Source organism: Felis catus, chromosome B3, assembly GCF_018350175.1.
Source record: "Felis catus isolate Fca126 chromosome B3, F.catus_Fca126_mat1.0, whole genome shotgun sequence".
In the NCBI taxonomy this organism is placed as follows: domain Eukaryota; kingdom Metazoa; phylum Chordata; class Mammalia; order Carnivora; family Felidae; genus Felis; species Felis catus.
The window spans coordinates 76,236,496-76,261,637 of record NC_058373.1 but is presented as its reverse complement, the minus strand read 5'-3'; the positions used below and the strand labels follow the sequence as shown (position 1 = coordinate 76,261,637).

General features: G+C 37.3%; 1 long non-coding RNA gene and 1 pseudogene across 1 annotated transcript in view; one reads left to right on the top strand and one right to left on the bottom strand.

The window, feature by feature from the left end:
• The window catches only part of LOC123386027, a 270,457-nt gene that overhangs the window by 26,890 nt on the left and 218,425 nt on the right, over nt 1-25,142 (top strand). The window lies entirely within an intron of this gene.
• LOC101085044 lies at nt 19,607-20,122 on the bottom strand (annotated as a pseudogene).

Here is a 25,142-nt window from a genome sequence, read left to right as displayed (position 1 = left end):
GCTAAGGATATTACAGGCAGGAGGAGCGCACACTGCCTTTGGAGCTCCACTACTCTCAGCCTTAAGTGAGCTTCCAAAGAAAAGGAAGAGTGCTACCTTGCAAGCTCGCTATCCCCTCTCACAGTGACCCTGTGAATTAAGGCCACCCCATCCAGTTTGGGCTGTTAGGAGTCCAGGTAAGGGGCAAGGGACTGTAACCATGGCTGTTTCATCCAGAAGTGACTATGGGGCTCTAAGAGCCATAGTAGGGAGGGCCAGGGCTGAGGATTATGTGAAGATTTGGCATATCCATAATCCCTCTGGAGTGCTAGCTATCTCTCAAGTCCTGGTCTAGGCACCCCTTTGCTTAACAGACCACATGGTGGGTTTTTAAAGAGAGAACATCATGACATGCAGTGTTTATTAGTTCTCTGGTCCCAGGAATGTCAATTTGAGTCACTCAGGCAAGGCGGAACAGAGACCCCGTATCTAAGGATTAAGAAATTATAAGACAGTATGGTCCAGTAGATACAGCAATAAAATGGGAGTCGCTAACCGTGGGTCTCCAGTCTTGACTTTGTTGTTGAGTTATTCTGTGACATTGTGCAAAGTCCCTTCACGCTTTAATGTTCTTGACTGGGAAATTATGAAATTCTCAGTTGGTGAGCCTCCTAGGACTGTACCTTTCAGAGGAGTACTGTCAAAGAAGGAGCCAAGAGGCCTCCTCCTCTCACCCCTGTTGTAGTATCGGCTCTGCTTATATAACTAACCATGTCTTTAAAACTTAGTATTTGCGTGCTACACATTCTTCTTAATGCTGCTCCCTTTTTTCATATACACATAAATGTAACACCATATTTATTAGGCTGTTTTATTTATTGAATAAAATAGAAGTCTTTTTTAAACAACCATGTAGCTAGCAACTCTTACTAATAATTAATATGACAATTCATAGAACTATCTTTTGTTTTCTACACTATGCTGGCTACTCTGCTATGTGTTTCCCATTCTAGCTGTCCCCATGATAGCTATTCAGCATAAGAGCTATTATGCTCTTACTCCCATTTTGCGTGTGGTGAAACCAAGATTCAGAGTTTACTCAATTTACACAAGTAGTCCAGAACATATCCCTTCACCCTTTTATAAAATCCTTCTTTCAGTGCCTTCTTTTTGCTATAATTTTACATGAATCCAAATGTATTGGGGACTTTGGCATTTGGATTACGATTTTACTCCTAACAGTTTAGCCAAGCCATTAGTAAACCTCCATCCATCTGATGATCTCATTCACACAACCCACTTGTACGGACACGTCTTGATTTTGTGAAGTTCTTTCAAAGCCATACTTCTGAAGGAGACTCTTTCACTCTGTAACTAACACCTCCCCAGTAGCTCTCTCACTTGCTTACTCTCCATATGCCCTCTCTTTAAACTTAACACCCTCCCTGGTCCCCATGCTCTCTTGTTTTTTCTTGATAGTTGAACTCTCCCCTTGGTTCTGCCTGTCACCTTTGACTTTCTGAAAATGTCCCTTCATTCTTCTGACTTTTTGTTTTCCTCTTATGCCAACCCTAAAAACTTTCAATTTTGTGTTGTGAACTCTTTCAACTATCCTTTGTCTTATCAGCTCCTACTTATCCGTCCAATCTCTGCTTAAAGATTACATCCTCCGGGCTTCCTCTTACACTACAGATCAATTCGGCCACCGTGTTTCAGGCTCTCACAGTGGCCTGCATTACTTGTCACAGCATTTGTCAGAGTTTGTAATGATATCCTTATTTATTTAATCACTTGAATTTAGATCTTTCTCCCTCACTACTCCATAAGCTCCGCAAAGGCAGAATCCAGGCCCGTTTTATTTACTTGTTGATGCTTTTTAAATTTCAGACTCTGTTACTTTCCAGCAAAACAGGATAAAACAAAACAAATCTGCTTCTCTCTTTGATGTATATGCCATATGGCGATGTTCCCATCCCATTTTTCCTCTTGTGCTGTCATACTCAGGACATTTCCTCATCCGCTTGAAACTTTTGATCCTGACTCAGTCTTTCTCCTGTCTCCATTTCTGGTCATTGGCCCCATAATTCCAACACGGAAGTGCATGATCTATTCAACACCCTTCCCTCTGCACATTTTCATCTACTTTTCATCCACTGCATCTCAGGCACCCACTCCTTTGTTGCACACTGTGTCTTGCCATCCTGAGAAATTGAACCACCTCTGACTTTCAGAATCAAACATCTGAGATTGACACTGTCACCTCAGAGCTGGTAGCTCACTTGTTCAAGTTCTCTCATTGCGATCCTTTGATCTCATTCAAACTTCCATTCCATGGACCCTACCAACATCATTCTATTTTCATTTCCTTTCTACTACCATTATTATAAAGACTTCCTATAGATAATACCCTCAGCTTAAATTTACCTTCTAACCTATAGCCTCAATGTACTTCTCTATACTTGTACCTGATCAGCAAAATCTTTCTGGGGAAAAAAAAAATAATCTGCTGATAAATTTCAGTCTAAATTCATGTTTGTAATCCTCAGGTAATCAACACTGACTGGAATTCAAGTATGTTTTTCTAGTAAGTTTACTCTCCTACTATTAGAAATAACTATTTCATATCTTTTCTCCTCAAAGCTCCCATAACCTATACCTTCTCATTTTCACTGGGTGACTTCACATTATATTTAATTGAGAAATTAGAAGCCATCAGATGCAAAGGTCTCTCTTTGTCTAGGACCAAACTTAGCTTTCATTTGCAATTCCCTTCTCCTTCCCTCCATTTACAGAGAAATTTGCTCCACCCACTCTGTTGAAGACTTCTCCACTTGTCCACTGAGTCCCATCTTGTCTCACCTGCTTAAGGAACTTGATTTTTTTTTTTAATTTTTTTTTCAACGTTTATTTATTTTTGGGACAGAGAGAGACAGAGCATGAACGGGGGAGGGGCAGAGAGAGAGGGAGACACAGAATCGGAAACAGGCTCCAGGCTCTGAGCCATCAGCCCAGAGCCCGATCCGGGGCTCGAACTCCCGGACCGCGAGATCGTGACCTGGCTGAAGTCAGACGCTTAACCGACTGCGCCACCCAGGCACCCCAGGGAACTTGATTTTTAAGTTATCCTCTTTTACTCCTATTTCATCAACCTTTCCTTGAGGATTATTCCTAAATATAAGAATATGATCTGATATATTTCATCTTTATAACTTTTGTCAATACCCCACCCACCCCCTTTGAGCTACTTTCTCATTTCTCAACTTCCCTTCCTGGCCAAATTTTAATGGGAAAATGAGATTACCATGAAAATTCTTGCATAACCATCCCTTCCCCTGCTCCCTATACCTTTCTTTTATTTCTCTGTACCTATTGTCCACTTCTTTCTCTCCATTTCCTTAATTATGTCCAATTTTTTAATTACCACATTTCCTCTAGCTTATCTTGGAATTGTGTTTATGTTATACACATTGCATCATATTATTTCTTTGTTAAAAATATTCAGTGCTTTCATTTTACTTAAAGGACAGTATTGGTATACACTTGACAGGAACAGTTATCAGAGAAAGAGAGAAGGGAATGACTGAATAGAGAAGCAAACTACACAAATTTCCTTTCTGCATAGGACTTAGAGTGTATTGGGAGACACAGGTAGGCAACAGATACTCACAAAGGTAATTACCATTTTTAATAGTGTAATAAGAGTACAGAGTCCTATGAGAACATATGAAAGCAGTTTCTTCCCTATAAAGTAATATTTATCCTAGGGCCTTAAAGGAGAATATGGGTACTGAAGTGTTAAGGCAGGCAGGTGGAACAGTATGTGCAAATGCCCTGAGGCAGGAGGAATGGCTTTTGAGTCACTAAAGTATGGCCTGCATGAAGGAGAATTGTTTGAGGTAGGGCAGGAGAGACAGATAGGAACTAGATCCTGCGGGACATTGTACAACACTTAAAAGATTTTGGACTTCATTTCAAGGACAAATAGATGTCATTAAGGGGTTTTAACAGATGTTTTAGGGTAGTTTTATTCTTTGACAAGATTATTCTCTGTGGTATATGTTGAATATGCAGATGAAAAGAAGATGTAGATAAATTTTTTTAAAAAAATATTTTCAAGAGAGGGGTGCCTGGGTGGCTCAGTCGGTTGAGTGTCTGACTTTGGCTCAGGTCATGATCTCACGGTCTGTGATTTCAAGTCCCACGTCGGGCTCTGTGTTGACAGCTCAGAGCCTGGGGCCTGCTTGAGATTCTGTGTCTCCCTCTCTCTCTGCCCCTCCCCTGCTCATGCTCAGTCTCTCTCTGTCTTAAAAATAAATTAAAAAAAATTAAAAACTAAAAAAATATATTTTCAAGAGAGCTATAGTTTAGACTAGAATGCTTTTAGTAAATAACAAGTTGTGGACAGCTTCAAGATGATTTGGAAGTTGTATTGACTAAGAGGGATAATGGCAACAGGCATAACAGGGAAAAGGATAGATTTTAACTTCCTGCATGAATAAAGGGGCCCAGAGAGAAGCTAATTCCTAAGAATGAAAATGCAGGAGGAAGAGTAGGCTTAGGAAAGAAGATAAAGATTCAAGTAAAATTAGAGATATGAGATGAAAAACTAGGAAATATTCCAGATGTAGCTCTTTCCCTAAACTACACGATTTATCAAATATATCCCTAACTTAAAAAATACATATATCCTAAATCCAATCATTTCCCACCACCTCTACTGCTTTGACCTTAAGCTAAGCACTCATCATCTGTCTTCTAGGTCGTTATTTCCTAATTCAAAGCAGCTAGAACACTCCTTTTAAAATGCAAATTGAACCGCACTCGTGCTATGCCCTTAAGCTGAAATACTATATTTTTACTTTTGCCAAAAGATTCTCTTGGAGCCAGCCTCTGTCTTCCTCCTGAAACATTTATTCTACCCTTCTCTCCTAGATACACTTTGTGGTCACAACTGCACTTTTTCCTGTTTTGGAATAAGATCATCCCTACTTCAGGGCCTTTACTCTTTATGTTCATTCTACTTAGAATTCTTTTCTCCTTCTCCTTGTGTGAGTTCTAACTTAAATGTTAACTGAACATTCTGTATAAAATAGGGTACTCTTCCAGGCCTGTAAAATTTACTGTTGGAGGATGTCACTGATATTCAGAACAGGGATTACTTCTTGGCATACGTGCATGACATATAAGAGGAAAATGTGTTCAACGATGTTTTCTTCTGTTTACACAAGAAAATATATTTTTATTTCGTTAAAGATCATTTTATGGCCTGTGATATAGAAAAGGTACACCAGCAGGAAGGGAGGGTGCTGTTGTATGAATAAAAGTGCTTTATTGCTTTATTCACAGAAAACAGCTGCTGGTTAGCATATGCCTCCTGATCTTGATTAATTGAGGAATGAAATAGTGAAAATTGTGGCTGTGATCATTCCAGAGTGCTGTGTGAAGAAATGGCTGTCAAATAAAAGATCCTGCTTTACCACAATGAAGTTTTCTGGATCTTTAGGGTAAAAGGTAGTCATTGAAGATTTTACCATGATTGACATAGGCATGACCCTAATGATGTCAGTGATAGATGATTCTATTAGACTTCCCATAGGATTGTGTCTCAACAACATCATCAGTACCTTGAATATTTTGACTCTATCACTTTAGGGCACGCTTTTTTTTTTTCTTCCTAAGAGTGTTTTTTAAGTAATCTCCACACCCAATGTGGGGCTTGAACCCACAGCCCTGAGATCAAAACATGCATGTAGTACAGACTGAGCCATCCAGGCATAGGGTGAACTTTTTAATGTTGAAAATAAGTCTTGACTAAAGTAGAGTAGCATAAATAAAAAATAGAGATTCAATAAACATGTAGGGCTAGAACTCATAGAGTTGATTGACTGATTTAGAAGTGGTAATTTGAGACACAGTGAAAATCTAAAATAAATCCAGAGTTTCTAGTTTATGAACGTAGTGAAATTATCCTAGAGATGTCAATAGGAAGATCAAATTTGGGCAGAAGAATACACTTAATTTAGACTGAATGGGTTACTTCCATGAGTTGCACATGGAAATGTCCAGTAAAAAGCAGGAAATAAAGATCCGGAACTCAAGAAAGAATGGATGATAATGTAATCACTGTTGAAGCCAGGGAAATATCGATAATCCCCTTAGAAAATCATGTAAAGTAAAAAAAAAAAGAAAAAAAAGCGGGGAGGGGGTGGGAATGCTGAGAAAGAATAGAATCCGGCAACTAAGTACACATAAAGAGGAGGAGAACATCATGAACCAGGAAAAAAAAACAAGATAATGAATAACAAGCAATATTCAGAACAAGGGAAATGAGCAGGAGAGTCTAAGGCATAAAGATGTGAATTTGATAAGAAATGAAAAAAAGATGAGTGGTTTTGTCTGACCACAATACAAAAAGTTTAATGTGAATAAGAGCTATGTGTCTTTGAAGAGTGAGAAAAACATTACCAGAAGCTTCCTAACAGGCTTATATTAATGTCTTCTGGGGAAAATTTTGACCAAAAAATGCCCATTACTAAACCTGTCCTTGCCAAGAAGAATTTGAATGACCACGGCGCATACTAATTATGATTTACTTACTGAAGTTGTAGAATATGCACCCCTCTCCAGGCACAGGACTGCCCAATACCCTAAAAAATGTGGGTTCTATAAGAATAGAAAAGGTGGAGGCTAGTGATTGGGTAAGTAACTAACAGAATCTACTGAAGGGGTTCAGGGCAGGCCACCCCAAAGTATGCCACTTTGGCATATTGATTATTTTTTACTATCCTTTGTCCCCCTACCCCCCAAAAAGCAGGAAATAAAACTCCTTTATGAAGGTTACCTTCCCTGAAATAGGAAGTGAAGAGACCACCTTATCTCTAGAGGTAGGGAATTCAGGACTGAGAAGTCTGTCTAAACAAACACTGTTACTTCATTAATTTATTACACTAAAGCCTAAACTTCTCTGTCTTGTCAATTCTTTACAAATTCATTGTTTCTTTATCAGAAGAGTATAAAAGCTACCTACTTTGGTCACCTCTTTGATTCTATTTTTAATGAGCTCCCATATGTATGAAGTTAAATTTGTTTTTCTCCTATTAATCTGTCCTATGTTGACTTAGTTATTAGAACAGGAAGAAGCAAAAAAGTTTTCCTCCCTATACTGCATGAGAAAGAAACAAAGAATCTGTATGGGTGAGGAAGAGAGAAAGAGAGAGGTAGGCGAGACCATTTTCATTTTCTCTGAAACAGATGGCAAGGTCACCTGTAGAGAGAAGATAAGAGAGGGGGTGCTTGAGGATTTAAAAGGGTGATAAAAATTGAAATAGCATTTATGGGGATTGGGGAAAGAGGAATAGTGTCCAAGAGCACTCTACTTGCTGGTATCCAGGTATGAAAAACACTGCTACCAAAGAGAGTGTCTTTTTGATTTTTGACTTAATGTGATGTCAAATACATTAGAGGTGGCCATTGACCACCCTGTCCTTTTCATGCAGATGCAAAACTGCTCTCACAGCAGATCTTGTATTGCTTTGCTCAAACTCACCTTAAGTGTCTGACTGATGAAATTTCCACAGCTTCCCTTGGGAATAGAACTCCGTCATCCAGTAGTTGTGTCTGTTAGGCAATGTTCCCTGCAGTCCATGTCTTCCTCCTTTATTTCTGTTTATTAGTTTTCTTCTTCGGGCAAAATAATTCCCCTTCCTCTGTGGAATTTTTACATCCACGCTCTTGTCACAGCTCTTCCAGTCACCATTTGTGCTGCTCTGTGTGTTCCATTTTGTCATTCTTTCATCATCCGTCGGGTCTTCCCTATCCTTTCATGACAAGTGCTGCTTTCCCTCATAACACCTATGAATTCTTGGGACCTTTATTATTTTTTTTTTGAAGTTTGTTTATTTTGAGAGAGCGAGAGAGAGAGAGAGAGAGAGAGCACACATGGGAACTGGGGAGGGGCAGAGAGAGAGGGAGAGAGAGAATCCCAAGCAGGCTCTTCACTGTCATCAAAGAGCTCAACACGGGTCTCAATCTCACAAACTGTGAGATGACCTGAGCCGAAACCAAGAGTTGGAGGCTTAACTGACTGAGCCACACAGGTGTCCCTTGGGACCTTTAAAATCTGATGTTACTCATATAAACCATTGTATAATGGTGGAATATTCTCATAAAATGGACTCCTAGTTACATAACTCTTTTGCTGTTACCCAGCTTGAATTACTTCCTCTGACCCCCATCACTGCTTAAAGAAGCCTACAGGGTGCTATTATTTTAGGGAAATGTATCTTCCACAGACTGGAATGTTTGTGTCCCCTCCAGAATTCATCTACTGAAATCTAATCCCCATGGTGATGGTGTTTGGAGGTAGGGCCCTTGGGAAGTGATTAGGTCATGGGAGCTCTGCTTTATAAAAGAGACTGCAGAGAAATTCCTTACCCTTCATGTCATGGTATGTTGTATTATAACAAAAAGAAAACCATCTATAAACCAGGAAACAGGTTCTCACCAGACTCTATTGGTGCCTTGATCTTGGACTTCCCAGCCTTGAGAACTAAGAAATAAATTTCTGTTGCCACCAAATATACTGTATTTTGTTAAAGTAGCCCAAATGGATGAAGACAGAAATTGGTATTGAGAGTGAAGTGCTATTGTAACAAATGCCAAAAAAATTGGAAGTAACTTTAAACTGAGTAATTGGTAGGAGCTAGAAGAATTTGGAGGTGCATGCGAGGAAAAGCCTATATTGTTATGAATGGACTGTTAAAGGCAATTCTGGTGGGAGCTCGGAAAGAAAAGAGGGGAGCTACCAAAAGACCTCAATCTCTTTAGTTCACCTAGGTAATCCTGAACATAATGTTGGTATAAATGTGAATGTTAAAGGCCATTCTGCTGAGGTCTCAGATGGAAATGATGAAAATATTACTGGAAACCAAAGGAAAGGAAATCTTGATATAAAATGGCAAAGAACTTGGCTGAACTGTGTTCACGTCCTAGTGTTTTGTGGAAGGTAGAATTTGTGAGTGATGAAATTGGATATTTGGCTGAAGAAATTTCTAAGCAAATTATTGAAGAAGTAGTCTGGTTTCTCCTGGATACTTATAATAAAAGGAGGAATGGAATCGTTAATCAAAACGGAAACAGAATTTAAAGATTTTGAAAGTTATCAGCCTAGCCGTATTGAAAAGAATAAGAAAGTCTTTTGAGAGAGAACATGAAGAATGTAGTCATATGACTATTTGACAAAAAGCCATCTTGACAGAAGCCAGGAGCTATTGCCCAAGTCAATGGAAGGATGATCCCAAAGGATCATCAGAGGTGCCCTCCCACCACTGGTCCAGAGTGCATTGGGCTGCTGGTGCCTGTGGGACGTACCTTACATTGCCAAGTCCTTCCTACACTCCAGTTGTGTGTCTGGTGAACCCAGATGCAGCATAGACCGTATGCAGCAAAGCTGTAGGGGCATGGCTGTCTCTACCAAGATTTCAAATGATGAAGCCTCTTGGCAGAGCCAAGGGCTCAGGATTTCAACTCCAGAGAGCTGTGGGCTCGGGCAAGAACTGTAACAGGGCCATCCAACGCCACAGGGACAAGGCTTCTTAGGAAAACTTTGGGGGTAGGGTTGTCACCCTAGGTGGCTTGGAAAGCAGAACTCCCATTCAATTGGGCCTGGAGGGCAGAGAATAGGGTCAAAAAGGATTATTCTTGAACATAAGATCTAACGGAAATTGCCCTATTAGGTTTGGACTTGCTTGGTGAGACCTGTCACTCTTTTCTATTTCTCGCTTTTGGAGTAGGAATGTTTATCCTATGCCTGTCCTACCACTGTGTTTTGGAAGAATTTAACATGTTTGGTTGCACAGATTCATACCTCGAGAGGAATTTGCTTCAAATGAGTTACACCTTGAGTTTTCCCATATCTGATTTAGATAATCTTTATTTTTCCCATTTATTTATTATTTATTTTAGAGTGCGTGTGTGCTCTATTTATTTTAGAGTGTGTGTGTGCATGAGTGGGGTAGGGGGAGACAGAGAAAGAGAGAGCCTTAAGCAGGCCCCACACTCAGTGAGGAGCTTGACACAGGACCCGATCCCACAACTCTGGGATCATGAGCTGAGCCAAAATCAAGTCAGAAACTCAACTGACTGAGCCACCCAGGTATCCCAATTTAGAGGATCTTTAGGTAAGACTTTGGATTTAAGACTTTTGAGTTGATGACCTGTGAGATGCACATGAAGTTCAGAGGCCAGGAGAAGAATGCTGTAGACCGAATATTTGTGTCCTCAAAATTCACACATTGAAATCTAATCCTCAATGTGGTAGTATTTGGAAGTGGGTTCCCTGAGAGAAGATTAAGTCATGAAGTTTCCCCACTTAGGTCAACTTGAAAATGGGATTAGTATACATATAAAAGAGATTCCAGGGAACTCCCTTGTCTCTTTCACTATGTGAGATTACAGTGAAAAGACATTTATAATCCAGGAAGTGGGCTCTAATGAGACACTGAATCTGTTGGTGCCTGATCGTGGGCTTCCTAACCTCCTCAAGTGTGAGAAATAAAAGTACCACCAGGCTACCGAGCCTCTGATATTTTGTTAGAGCAGCCTGAACAGACTAAGACTGTAGCCTAGTGTTCTAACAGATACCCCTACCTTTAATCTTTTTCTTTTTAACACATACTGTAGACTATTGCCAAATTAATTTTCCTCCAGACTCTATTTTCATGTCCATTTCCTGTGCAAAAAAAAAAAAAAAAAAAACTTGTGATAACTTCACATCACCTAGATGTTGAAGTGCAAACTCTTTAACCCATTATTTCTTTTATAGTCTGTTTCTAAATTACTTTTGCAAATCCTCCTCCAACATGCTAAATCCTTATCCAGTTAGAATGCTCACAGTATTTCCCTTAAGTGAAACGTTCCCTTACCACTTACCTGCTTATTCCCAAGTTCCCAGGCAGCCCTGTCACTTGCCCTTACATCCTACTTTGTCCATAAAAGATTTCTCCATCTTTCCTGCCTCTGAAATCTTATGCTCTTAACTTGATGCCAGTCATTGATAGTGGCACATTTCCTGGTGGCATATTTTTACCAATTGCATTGTTAATTCTTTGTGAGCCTTCTTGAAGGGAGGCTGTGTTTCTTACCAAATACTTGAGCAACTTTGTTCAAATCACTTACTTTGCCTGAGCTGCAAATTTCTCATTTATAAAATAGTGATGATAATAGTAGTAATTTCACTGGGTTGTTGTGTTAAATTAATGGAAATGTTTGGCTATTAAGTATGTCATCCTGAAAATAGCCATAATGAGAGGTAAATGAGTGTTTATTTGGGATCAAAGAATTGCAGTTTGGGGAGCACAGATTCCAGCAGTAACCAGAAAAGTATCCTGCATGCAGGGTGAAAGCAAGGGCTTTTTATGAAAAAGAGGAGAGGCATGGTAGAGGGGTGACAATTACTTGACTTGGATAAAAGAGAATCAAATTGTTGACTGGCACTAAAATGCTGAGTCACTTTTGGATACACATTGATCAACTATTCTGTTAGTGTTTTTTTTTTTTTTTTTTTTTTAAAGTTTATTTATTCATTTTGAGAAAGACGGAGCGCGCATGCATGGCCAAGGCAGATAGAGAGGGAGAGTGAGAATCTCAAACAGGCTTTGCTGTCAGGACAGAGCCCTATATGGGGCTCAATTTCATGAACTGTGAGATCACAACCAGAACCGAAGTCAAGAGTGGAACGCTTAATCTACTGAGCCACCTAGGCATCCTTCTATTGGTGTTAACAAATAAAACTATTCCAGTATGTATTAGTTAACTATTTGGTCTTCACAAAGTCCATAACCGTCACTTTTATGGTCAGGATGCCTGTTGTCCTGTTGAATTTATAGGAAATTGCTTATAAAACAGTTGCTGTTCTGGCCCACTCCAAGTGTCTTTTTTGCTCCGGTCAAAGTACTATATAGGTAGTTATAATAAGTTATACTTTTGTTTGCGTTTTTCATATTCTTAAAAATTATGCTTTGTTTTAATAGGTGCCCAATAAATATTTTGGTGAAATGAATGTTAATTTATTCACTTGTGGTAAATGATCCTTCTCTTAAGTTGTTCCTTTGCTTTTTCTAGAGATTCCAAGATTCTAGATGAAGTTGATTTTGTCCCACATCCCTTGGATGATAACGAACTAGGCTGCAAATGAATAAACACTCATAGTTGTTTGACTTTGCTGTTTTATGAGAACTGACTTAATTCGGACCTAGTCTCCAGCGAAGGAATATAGAATAGTTAGGGTCATGTTTCTTTAGGGATACTTTCACCATTGGTAATCACCAAGGAAGGATTACGTCAAAATGACCCATACATCTGTGTCAAGGATCTTGGGGCATAAAGATTTCCAGATTTTAGTTGAAGAGCTATTATATTTGTGTGTTTTGGTGGTGGTAATATAATTGGGCCAAGTGGACCATGCTAAGACATACAGACCTTCAGCTACCTCTGTTGAATTATCTAATTTTGTTAACCCTGAATATCTTTTCCCTTTGACTTGGCTGAGCTCGATTCAGTACTGTCTGTACACTCTAGCTTCTACTTATAAAGGAGATCATTTCTTAGAAAAAAATTACATATGTCCCTGAAAAACATACGAGATTAATTTTACAGGGATAAAAAAATAGAGCACCGAAGTTATTGTTTCATCTTATGCCAACTGTTGACACTAATAAGCTAAAGGAATTATCATGTGACCCTGTGCTTATAGGACTCAAACCTGAAACACCATTCTGAACTAAAAAATTCATCTCTATATTTCCTGGCTATTTTGCTAAATAAAAAAGTGGCTGACTGTCCCAAATGCAATTTTGCTCTACTTCCTTTTTTAGGATCAAAGTCAGACCATTATAGTTATCATTTTTATTATGACGGGCTTTTTCCCCCTATCATTTTAAAGTGGCCGAATTTATGTTGTCTGAGAACCGATTAGCCAACCAACCTAAGCTATGTAATTTTAACCATCCAAAGCATCCAAAGAGCTCCAATTAACAGACTTTTGGGGGACTTCAAACAGTCAGAGCCTTTGAATCTAAGCCATTCCCCAAGGCAGCATCTACTCGGCTAAAGTAAAGGGGAGATCTGGCAGTTATTCTCTTGATTTGATTAGTCTAGCTAGTCAGGGCTCTGTCTCCCTGCTGAATTAGCTGGTTTGGCTGCCTACACTGATCAAATCAAATGGATAATTGTCCAATCTTTCTTGTATTTTGTATCCTATAAACAGAGCTTAGAATAAACAAGACTAACTACAGCCAATAACTGGTCTTCCTGCTTTTTAAGGATTGTTATTATGCTATCATTAGGCCAATTGTCCAAGGTCAGAATGTTCTATTGGTTGGTGTCAAGGTGGTTTTGTTTGTTTTTGTTTTTTGGTTTGTTTTTTGGTTTGGTTTAATTTCCACCCACTGTAAACCAAATTTGGCTGTTCAGAGATGTTTAACACTGGTTGATATTGGAAACTTAGCGTCATGCTGTATCTACCCCAACTGCGAATACTGAAAAAACACCTTTGAAATGGAAAATGTGACATACAAATAAGGTACTACCTAGTTTTCTGTTATCTAAAATGCAGCCCCTGTTCTCTCTAGTCCATTGAACAGCTCTGATCCAAGAGCCAGAACATAGTCATACTAAAGTAGCATTAATAATTTAGTCTTGGTTTTGCATCATTAGATATTGAGGCCACTGATGTTGTACCACTTATCTCTCAACCCAGGGGCTTCTGCTATGACCAGTTTCCCATTTTTAATGATGACACTAAGCCATAGAAAGTACTATCAAATTGTTATTTTCCTTTTATGAATGGTGACTCAAAGATCATTTAGAAGTTTTATTGCATTCTGTTGGTGGTACCCCTTAGAAGGTGACTTTAATCAAAGCTGTTTTGTGCTTTCTTTGCGGACCTTGGTCTGAATGGGGGGAGCCTATTAAGTGATTTTCCCAGTGTAAACCACTGACAAGAGTATTTTCTCATCCCTCAAAAGCAAGAAGAGAGAAACAAATGGCTTGAGTTGAAAAAGTTGATGTTTTCAAATAATAATGAGAGAAAACTGCTCTTGGTTTTATCAAACACTGGCTCCCTCTACTGGCAGGGGAGAGGGTGGTGCCCTTTGGAGTGAATATATTAACACATATGTGTATATATGTGTATATAATGTGTATATAATATATAGTATATATAAATATACTGTATATATGTAGAGTGTATATAGTCACATACCAGGTAGTCATAGCATAAAACAGTGCTGGTCACTAAGTCTCTCTCGGCATATCCTCTTTTTCCAAGTCCTGGATTTTCTCTTATGGATATGCTGAGTATTCTCTCAACTCTTCTTCCAATCTTCCTTTCTCCAAAATGGGTTTGGTACCGCCCCACTCTTTTTCCCTACTCCTTCTTTCTTATCCCCACCTCTTCAGTCATCCGTTAATCTCAGTATTACTTGATACCATTCATGCAAAACTAGCATGATTTTCATGCATGCTCAAGGAGGTGTTATTCAACTCCTATTCATTCATCAACAGACTTCAAAGTAAACAGGTTTATTGTAAGCTCTGAAGAATCTGAAAAATATATTTTCCATCTTTTTGGATCATTATCAGTATCAGTTCTTATAGGCTGATAAAAGTGGCTATTAAAACATTAGCTGACTCCATAACAGAAATTAAGGGAAGCACAGAAGATTGGGTCTGAAGACGAGCCCAGGATTCCATTTGAAGGATCTCCTTCTGGTGATGGTAAATTCTGAGTGTGTGTGTGTGTGTGTGTGTGTGTGTGTGTGTGTGTGTGTACATGTTTCTCTTTGTGGGAAGAGGGCGGTTTCTCAGAGAGGAGCAGAAGAATGTAAGAAAAGAAGTTGACTATATGGGGATGGCAAAAATAGAACATCTGGGCTACCATTCCCTAAATCTATATTTAAGGTATAGGTCACTGAGTGAGCCTTGCATCCTTTCCCAGTAAGCCAAATACAGCCCAAGCTTGCTGTTCAATCCAGCCTCCTATTCAGCCACTACCAACTGGCATTTATTAGGAAACCTATTTATACTCATGACCTAGACAATTTCTGTTCAGTCCCCAAAGTCTAAAGGCAAATCTATTGGTGTTTTTCTTCTGAGATTAAAAAGTGTCCTTGTAGGCTTTTAATTCAAAATTGGAATGATCTTTATTCAGGGCCTCTTGGGAATTTTACACATCTCATGATGACTTAGGGAAGCAGTTATACTCTTGCTTCTCTCTAAAACATCTGTTCCCACTGCTAGGAATTTGGGTCACTGTTTTAGTCTTTATATTTAACTATCTAGGGAATTACCAAGTTTCATATACAGACAGGCATGCATTTCTTAAAATGTGTTTTCTAGAAAAAGAAAAGGAAATGCAGGTGGCTTATGATAAATTGTGTCATGGCAGGGCATAATGTAAGGACAAGATTTTATTTTTGATCTAACCCTCATCCTCACGCTAACTTGAATCCACCTAAAGTGTGATTCTTCAATATGCAGAAAGAACATCCAGATATACCTCTTATGTGTATGAGGTATAATACACATTTTTCCCAGTAAAATACATGGAGAAAAATACATGGGGAGCCAGCAGGGCATAGTGGTTAAGAGACTGGTACCAACTTGCTGAGTTGGAATCCCAGCTCAATTCCTTACTAGCTGTATGACTTAGGGCAAGTTAAGCTAATCTTTTGGTGTCTCCATTTCCTCATATGTGAAAAAAAAGATACCAGTACTTAACTCCTAGGATTGTTGAAAGATTTGTTGATTTAACTCATGTCAAGTTTTTAGAAGACTAAGCACACAATAATATTAGCTACTCTAGCCATACTGAAATTAACCACACGATACATCACCCAGTCAGCAGTTGTGCATTTTCATCTGTCTTTAGGTCCCTGTCTGTTAACCCATTTAACTCCTAGAATATTGATGATTTTAAGAAGGTACATTCAATACAGCAAATTGATTTAATATAAAATATTATATATATACATACGTGTGTATGTGTGTGTGTGTGTGTGTGTGTGTGTGTGTGTGTGTGTGTACTGCCAGATGCAGTAGTTAAATATCTAATCTGTATTAATTACTATCCTACACTACAAGCAAGAAAACTGAGGCCCAGAGGGAAAAGCTATTATCCTAGGTCCCTCAGCTAATAAGAGCTGGAGCCAGGGTTAAACCCAGTGGTTTACTCTATCTTCCTTCTGTTGCATTAAATCTATGTGGAAATATCTGGAGAAAGAGTCTAGTAAGTGCACACAAAGTAGCACAACATTCCATAAATGTATATTTATATACTTGAATTGGGAGAATCTTCCTGAATCAATACTATTTGACATAAAGCCTTAGTTTTCTGAGAAAAAAAATTGCATGGAAATAAAAGGAAATATTCAGCTAGCTCATTCCATTGTCAGTGCTGTTGACAGGTGTTATGTTTTACTATTTTCACCAGATTAAAAAAGCAGCTTGTCAACTGTGTGAAGAACTGGTCAGTGGGTGTCTGGGTGGCCCAGGTAGTTAAGCATCTGACTCTTGATTTCAGTTCAGGTCCTGATCTCAGGATTCATGAGTTCGAGCCCTACACTGGGCTCCATGCTGACAGCATGGAGCATGCTGGGGTATTCTCTCTCTCTCTCTCTCTCTCTCTCTGTCTGTCTCTCTCTTCCCCTCCCCTACTCATGCATGCTTGCATGCTCTCTCTCTCTTTCTCAAAATAAATAAACTTTTTTTTCTAAAAGAGTAACTGGTGAAATGATAATGCATTATGGTAGCCTAACTTTTCAGATGCAAATTATTTAAGATTCTGTGAATGCTAGTTCAAAGGGAATAGAGAAAAACCTGTGATAACCACTGTTTTCTCAGGCTCAATGTTTTGCACAACTATTACAGGAATTTCTTCCGCCCAGCATATGAATCCAAGCTTGGACTTCAGCAGCAATGACCATTGATTTGTAAATTTGTGCCCCACAGCCTTTTGGGCTTTCTCCAGGCAGAATACTGAGAAGTAACTTCTGACTGTCCAGCACGGTGCAGTGAAATAAGGAGATCTACTCTCAAGCTGTGTTTCTCCAGGCAACCCCCCAAGCCCTCTCCATTCATTCCTCTCGCAGTGGCTGACAGTCCTTTCTTGAATGCCACAAACTAATTACGTAGTACCTAAACTGTTAAATGACCTCCAGAATTTTCAACTTTGAAAAGATTAAAAAGAAAACAACAACAACAACAACACCCAAAACTCTGGACAATAGCCAGATTCTGTTCTGAGAACCTTTGATACAGTTCATCAACAGATAGTTTTCTTCTCCAGTTTGAATAATAAATAAATAAATGAATGAATGAATGAATGAATGAATGAATGAATGAAATCGCTATAGGCTTCTTCTGGTTCTACACTAAAATATCCCAGAGGGTATAAATTCAAGATTGCTTCACAAATCCTACACAATTTTTACAGATGATGAACAACCCTGTGGGAAATAAATTATGATAGTCAGCTAGGAAATGGAAAATGTCTAAAAATTTCTAAAAATAATGATTACATTTCTCCACTGTTTGACACATAGCCGTTTTTACAGAAGGACATAGAGTCAGTGTTAGGAAGCGTTGCTTGTTGGTGCTTGTTGTAAAGCTGTTCTTTCTGGTTTTTCTTCACCAGAGACATTGGGAGGAAGTAGCCTTCAATGTCACATCCTGCAATAGTTCATCTTGCCTCCTCTCCCAAATCCATCTCTCATGTTTTCTCTGTCTTGGTGATAAAAATACTGTTACCATCCATTCTTCTTTCTTCCTGTAAAAATTAGAGAATGCTGCTCAATATTTAAATAGTTGAGTTTTAGTATGTTTCTTTCCTCAAAGGCAGTGTCTGTTATGATGCTGTATCAAAAATATATCTGAGAAGAATCTTCTCTTTCTTTGTTTCTTGTTTTGCCACAGATAAAGAACATTAAAGCACACTGAACATTTTTTGAAAATATTGAAAATGTGGACACTTTTCTTTATTATGTTTTGAAACAGAACTTGAATTTTTCATAACTGGTGTTTAATTGAGTTTGTTTTCTATTGTGTTTTCTCTTTATTTTACACCTCTTTTTTTTTTTCTTTTTGTTCCTTCATCTATCTCACCTCCCTCCCTGCTGGCAACCACGTTTGTAGTTAAGAGTCTGTTTATTTTATTCTATCCTTCTGAGATATTTTGTATCCTGAGAATAACCTCTTATGAAAGACAATTCTGTGCACTGTAGTTAAAAAAATGACACATTTAACCAAATTTCCTCACTCCAGTCTGTTCTGTATCTAATACATTCTCAGTCTACTTATGTCCCATTAGTTACATTATACTGTTTCTGTTTCGTTCACATAGCAAGTAACCTTGCACACAGAAGGCACTGTAATTTTTTTTTAATTTTTATTTATTTTTGAGAGAGAGAGAGAGAGAGAGTGAGTGTGTGTGTGTGGGGGGGGGGGGGGGAGTAGATTTAGGCAGAGACAGAATCTGAAGGAGGCTCCAGGCTCTGAGCTGTCAGCTCGAACTCATGAATGCGGTGCTCGAACTCATGAACCGTGAGATCATGACCTGAGCAGAAGTTGGACGCTTAACTGACTGAGTCACCCAGGCGCCCCACTTTCTTACTTTCTTTCTTTTTTTTTTTTTAGGAGGCACTATAATTCTTAATTGAAGTGGGTCTGGCAAGGGGGTAACTCTTTCACCCAATGACTCACTCTTTCCAAAGCTGAGGAAGAGGCTTAGATAAAATGCTACTGTGTACAAAATAATGAGGTAGCACAAAGACTGAATTGAAATAAAGGAAGCTGGCTCTAGTGCAGGATAAAGTAGAACAAGCTTAGTTGGGGTGATTTTTTTTGTAACAAAGAAATAAAAGATTTGCTTACCAAAGCCTAAAGATACACTGTAAAATTAGATCTAATGTTACAAAACACAAGTACAGAATATGGCTGAATACTACTTCCTTTTCCTATAAAATATATGTATTCAGTGGTCTTACCTAGGTTATAGCTAGTAAGGTAAAACTCTGATGCAAAATCATGTCCTCCTTAGGATATATTTCTTTAAAAAATAATTCATTTGTAATTCCTTTAAAAAAAGTCTAAAAGAAAAACAGCTTTTATCTTATGACACAGTTTATACATCCCATAGTGAGATAATTTTCTCAAAACTTGAAATTTGGTGTCTTGTAGAAAAATGTTAACAAGGAAATTTATTTAATTTTCCAACTATTGGCATTACTGGAAAAAATTATGTATTAGTTTTTCTTTAGTTTAATGGGGTTTTGTTTATGCTGCTTTTCTTTTTATTATGTAATATTCGATGATTTATAGAATTTTATAATAATAGTATCAAATTGTATCCACAGTAATTCATCACCCTATTTAAGATCTGAATATCTCTAATATCACTGAATCGTCTGTGTGTTTTTCCCTATTTTATATTCCAGACCTTATGTGTTCTGCTCCATTTTCCCCTCTTCGAGGTCAACTACTACTTTTTATGTTTACTGTTTCTTTACTTTTTATTATTTTTTAAATTTTTTTTAAGAGTTCAGCTTTTAATTGAACAGGTCACAGAAGGGGTTTAGTCAAAAAGCTCAAAGCCCATGTCATCATCAGACTCTTCTGATTTTTCTTTCTTTCCTTCCACTTTCTTCTCCTTAGCTGGGCCTCCAGCTGCTGAGGTGGGCCCACCAGCTCCGACCTTTGCAGATAAGGCTCCAGATATTGAGGATGTTGGTCAGGGCCTTTGCAAATAAGGGAGGCCAGAAAGGTTCAACTTTTACACCTGCTGCTTTAACGAGGGCACAGATCTTCTCCGCCACCATTACCTCATCATTGTACAAAATGAGAGCAGAGTAGATGCAGATGAGCTTGAAGGCAGATGCCATCGTGCTGGAGAGGGCTGAGCAGGTGCTACTGGGCGCCATGCTAGTCCCGGATGAAGAGAGGGCCTCACGCCTATGCGGCCTTCCCTTCCGCGGAAGGACCTAGCATCTCACAGGCAGCTGAGGACAGTTTGCTTTTTATTTTAAAAAGCTTTCCCACATGTGTAAGTTGTTGCTGACGAATATATTGTGTAAAGAAGTATGCAGTTCTGGAGCTTGTTTTCTTTTGCTTATTACTAATATTTACCCATATTATCATTCATAACTATATCTGTTCTTTTGACTGATTTTTGATATTTTATTAGCTAAATACACCACAGTTTAGTTATCTCTCTCTGGTCCATGGAATCTAGGTTGCTGTTACTAACAATAAGGCTATGAACGGTTTTTACACATCTACAGGTGCATGTCGTATATAGGTCATATACTTACAAACGGAATTTACAAGTACTGTATGAAGTATGCACATGATCAAATTTACAAGATAAGACTCAACTGTTGCCCAAAATTGTTAAACCAATTTAGACATTTCCTGGTCGTTTATAAGGATTCACAGTGCTCCCTAGCCTTATCAGCACTTGCTATTATCAGATTTATTCATTTTGCCTATTTACTGGGTGTAATATTTTATGTTTTTCATTTTAATTTATATTGCTGTAATGGCTAAGGTTGAACGTCTTTTTGTTTGATTACCATTACTGTTTCCAATTAATGTGGCTACTAATCCTTTTGTGTTTTTTGTTTCTGTCAGATTATCTTTCCTTGTTGATTTGTAGTTCTTCATTGATTAGGTTATTAATTTCATTCTCCTAATTTGTGCCTTGAATGATCACTCTATTTGTGGTGTTTTTTGGTAAAGACAGATTGTTGAATTTAGCATAATTATATGTATCAAGCTTTATATGGTTAAGTCTTTTTTTGTGTGTCTCAAGAAATTCTACCCCTTATCTTTATATATTATATTTCTCAAATATATTTTCCTAGGTAACATTCTAAGTGTGTTAAAAATTGCCATTCACTGTATGTCTGTAATTCTTCTAGAGTTAATTTTTGTGTGTAATGAAAACAGAAAAACATAATTTTATTTATTTATTTTTAATTAGGAAAAACAGTGCTCCAGTACTTGAAGAGTCCCTCTTTTCTACATTTTTTCTATATCCCATTTGTTATACTTTATCCCATTTGTTAATTAATATTTGCTAATATTCCATTTATTATACTTTAAGTTTTCACAGATATGATGGGCTGGTTTTGACTCTGACCTATTAGTCATTTTTTTCTGTACTTATAGTAAGGCATTATTTACTTTAAGTGTTGATATCTAAAAAGGCAAGCCCCTTCGACTCTTCTTCTCGGCTACCTTTCCTCACCTCCTCTCTTTTCTTGTTAAAAGGTTTCATGTGCCTTTGTTCTTTGTAAAATTAGAATAACAAATTCCTTGAAATTATGTTCGAACTTTGTTAAAATTGTTCTCATCTATAAGATTCATTTGGGGACTAATAACGTCTTTCAATATTGAGACCTTTTATCTATAAATTTGGTATACCTCACCATTGGCATCTTTTGTTGCATAGACTCATTGGTACTTTATATTTTCATGATATTATAATGTATTTTGCACATTTGCATGTATATTGTTTTATTCAACAAATTCTTATTGAGTCCCTACTATGTGTCAGGTACTGTTCTAGGTATATAAGACAGAGCAGTTAAAAAGAAAATTAAGAAAGTAAGTTAAAAAAATTATTTCCTTATATACTTTTTATTCTGTGCTGGATGGACAACAGACAAATGGGTAAACTAGTAAAAACTGCTATAGGGAAAAATAAACACAGGGCAGCTTAACAGTTAGTGATAGTGGTTTTGATAGTGGGCTATAATTTTAAATACGGTAGTGAGAGAAGTTCTTACTGACAATAAGAATTGTGAATGAATTCTTGAATAGTATGAGATTTTTTGTTGTTGTTTGTTGGTACCTAGAAAATGCAATTTAATGTTAATACGCATCTTCAGTTACCTTGTTAAACTCTCTTAAACTCTGTTAGTTTCATGAGTTTGCCTGTAGATTATTTTGGATTTGCTATGTACACCATGATAAGTAAATATATTATCTATGATTAAGAAATCAATTTATTTCTACTTGTTTCTTTTCTTTCTCCATGTCCTTTCTTGTCCTGTCTTATTTCACTAAGGACTTTTTATGTTGAATATTGAATTTCCACTAGTGATAAGTTGATTTTTTGTCTTGCTTCTGATACTAACAGAAACTTTAAAAAAAATTCTCCATTAAGGATGATGTTTGCTCTGAAGTTTTTATTTAAAAAATTTTTTAATGTTTATTTTTGTGAGAGAGAGAGGGGGAGAGAGAGAGAGAGGGAGAGAGATAAGCAGGAGAGGACCAGAGAGAGAGGGAGATGGAGACACAGAATCCAAAGCAGTCTCCAGGCTCTGAGCTTTCAGCACAGACCCTGATGTAGGGCTTGAACTCACAAACCACGAGATCATGACCTGAGCTGAAGTTGGGACACTTAACCAATTGAGTCACCCAGGCTCCCCTATTCTGAATTTTTCATAGATAAGTTTTATCCAATTAAGAAGATTTTGTCTTCTAGTTCATGTTTTTTTTTAACACATTTCTTTATCATGAGGGGTGTTTAATTTTTTGAGTATTTAATCTGTGGATTTTTAGATGGTCTTTTCAATTGTCTCTTATAATCTGTCATTGTGGTAGAGTATTTTTAGAAACTTGATCAGCTAAAGCATCCTAATATAAACTCAACTCAATTTAACATACCACTGAGATTTATTTGCTAAGAACCCTTAAAAGATTTTCTGTCTATATTCATGAGTGAGAGTGCTTTTTTTAAAAAAAAAATCTCATCATATTATTGTTTTAGTATCATAGACAAATTGAGAGCAGTTTTTTATATTTTGGGAGAATCATGTACAATTGCAGTTGTTCTTTGAAAAATTGGTAGATGTCACTTGTAAATCCTGGGACTTTCTTTGTGGTAGAATTTTTGCTTAATAAATACATGTCTTAATGATTACAAGACTATTCAAACTTTTGTTTTCTTAAGGAAATTTTAGTAAATTTTAATTCTGTTTGAATTTTAACTTGCCAAATTGAACATCATTAGGATAATAACTCTAAATGTTTTTTTAAATTTACCTATATTTATCTATTTCTTTGCTCACAATTCTTTCTTTTAAACATTTTTTCCAACTATATTGAGGTAACATTTACATACAATAATGTGTAAATTTAAGGTGTAAAATGCATTGATTTGATAATATATTACCTATATGTTACATCATGATTACCACAGTGGCATTTGATAACACTGCGATCATGTCACATAATCCTTTCTTTTTTTGTGATAAAAACATTTAAGATGTGCTTTCTTAGCAACTTTCAAGTATATAATGCAGTATTTTTAATTATAATCTCAGTGTTGTGCATTAGATCCCCAGAACTTACTCATCTTCTAACTGGTAGTCGGTACTACTTGACCAACATCTCTCCATTTCCCCCACCTTGGCAACTCCCATTCTATTCTCTGTTTCTGCAAGTTCACCTTTATTTAGTTGCCACACATAAGTGTCACCATATAGTTTTTGTCTTTGACTTATTTCACTTAGCATTATACCCTCACAGCCCATCCCTGTTGTCACAAATGGCAGGATTTCTTTCTCATGGCTGAATAACATTTCCTCGTATATGTACACACAATATCTTCTTTATCCATTCATCCATTGGTGGATACAGGTTGCTTCTATATCTTGGTTCTTGTGAATAATTCCACAATAACCGTAATAATCCTGCATATATCTCTTCAATATCCTGTTTTCCTTTCCTTTGCATATATATCCAGAAGTGGGATTGCTGGATTATGCATTAGTTCTATTTTTAAATTTTGGAGTAACCTCCATACTGTTTCCCATAGTGGTTGCATCAGTGTGCATTACCACCAACAGTGTGCAAGGGTTCCCTCTTCTCCACCTCCTTGCCAATTCTTGTCATTTCTTATCTTTTTGATTATTCTAAAAGATGTGAGATGATACTTCATTATGGTTTTAGTTTGCATTTCCCTAATGATTGGTGATATTTAACTTCTTTCCATGTATCTGTTGGCTACCAGTAGATTTTGTTTTGAAAAATGTCTATTCAGTTCCTTTGCCAATTTTAAAAATCAGATTGGAATCTTAATGAGTTGCATGAGTTCTTTATATATTCGAGATTTTAATCCCTTATCAGGTATATGGTGTGCAAGCATCTTCTTTTAGGTTGCTTTTTTCATTTTGTTGATTGTTTCTTTTGCTCTGCAGAAGATACTTGGTTTGATGCAGCCCCACTTACTTATTTTTTGTCTTTGTTGTTTGTGGCTTTTCATGTCATATATAAAAATTCTTTGCCGAGGCCAATGTCATGGAGCTTTTCCCCTATGTTTTCCTCTGGGAGACTTATGGTTTCAGGTCTTGTATTTAAGTCTTTAAACCATTTTGAGTTAATTTTTGTGAATAGTGTAAGATAGGGATCCAATTTTATTTTTCTGCATGTGGTTATCCAGTTTTCTCAAAATCATTTCTCAAAGAGATTATTCTTTCCCCACTGAGTATTTTTGGGTCTCTTGTCAAATGTTGGTTGGCTACATATGTGTGTGTTTATTTCTGGGCTCTCGATTCTCCTTTGAGTTTGTTTTTATACCAGCACCATAGTGTTTTGAGTACTGCAGCTTGGTAGTAGAGTTTGAAATCAGGAAGTGTGATGTCCCTGGCTTTGTTCTTTTTTTCTCAGGATTGCATTTGCTATTTTGAATCTTTTGTGGTTGTACATAAACTTTAGTATTATTTTTTTCTGTGAGAAATACCATTGGAATTTTGATAGGGGTATTATTGAATCTGTATAGCTTTAGGGATTGTGTACACTTAAGCAATATTTATTGTAACTCATTAACATGGGATATCTTTCCATTCGTGTCTTCTTCAATTTTGTATTGAACAATTATTGAATTTTTTATTATTTTTTATTAATTTATTGTCAAGTTAGCTTACATCTGTGTAGTCTTGGCTTCAGGAGTAGATTCTCATGATTCATCACTTATATATAATACCCATTGCTCATCCCAACAAGTGCCCTTCTCAATACCCATCACCTATTTTCCTCACCCCCATCAGCCATCAGTTTGTTTTCTATATTTAAGAGTCTCTTATGGTTTGCCTCCCTCTCTG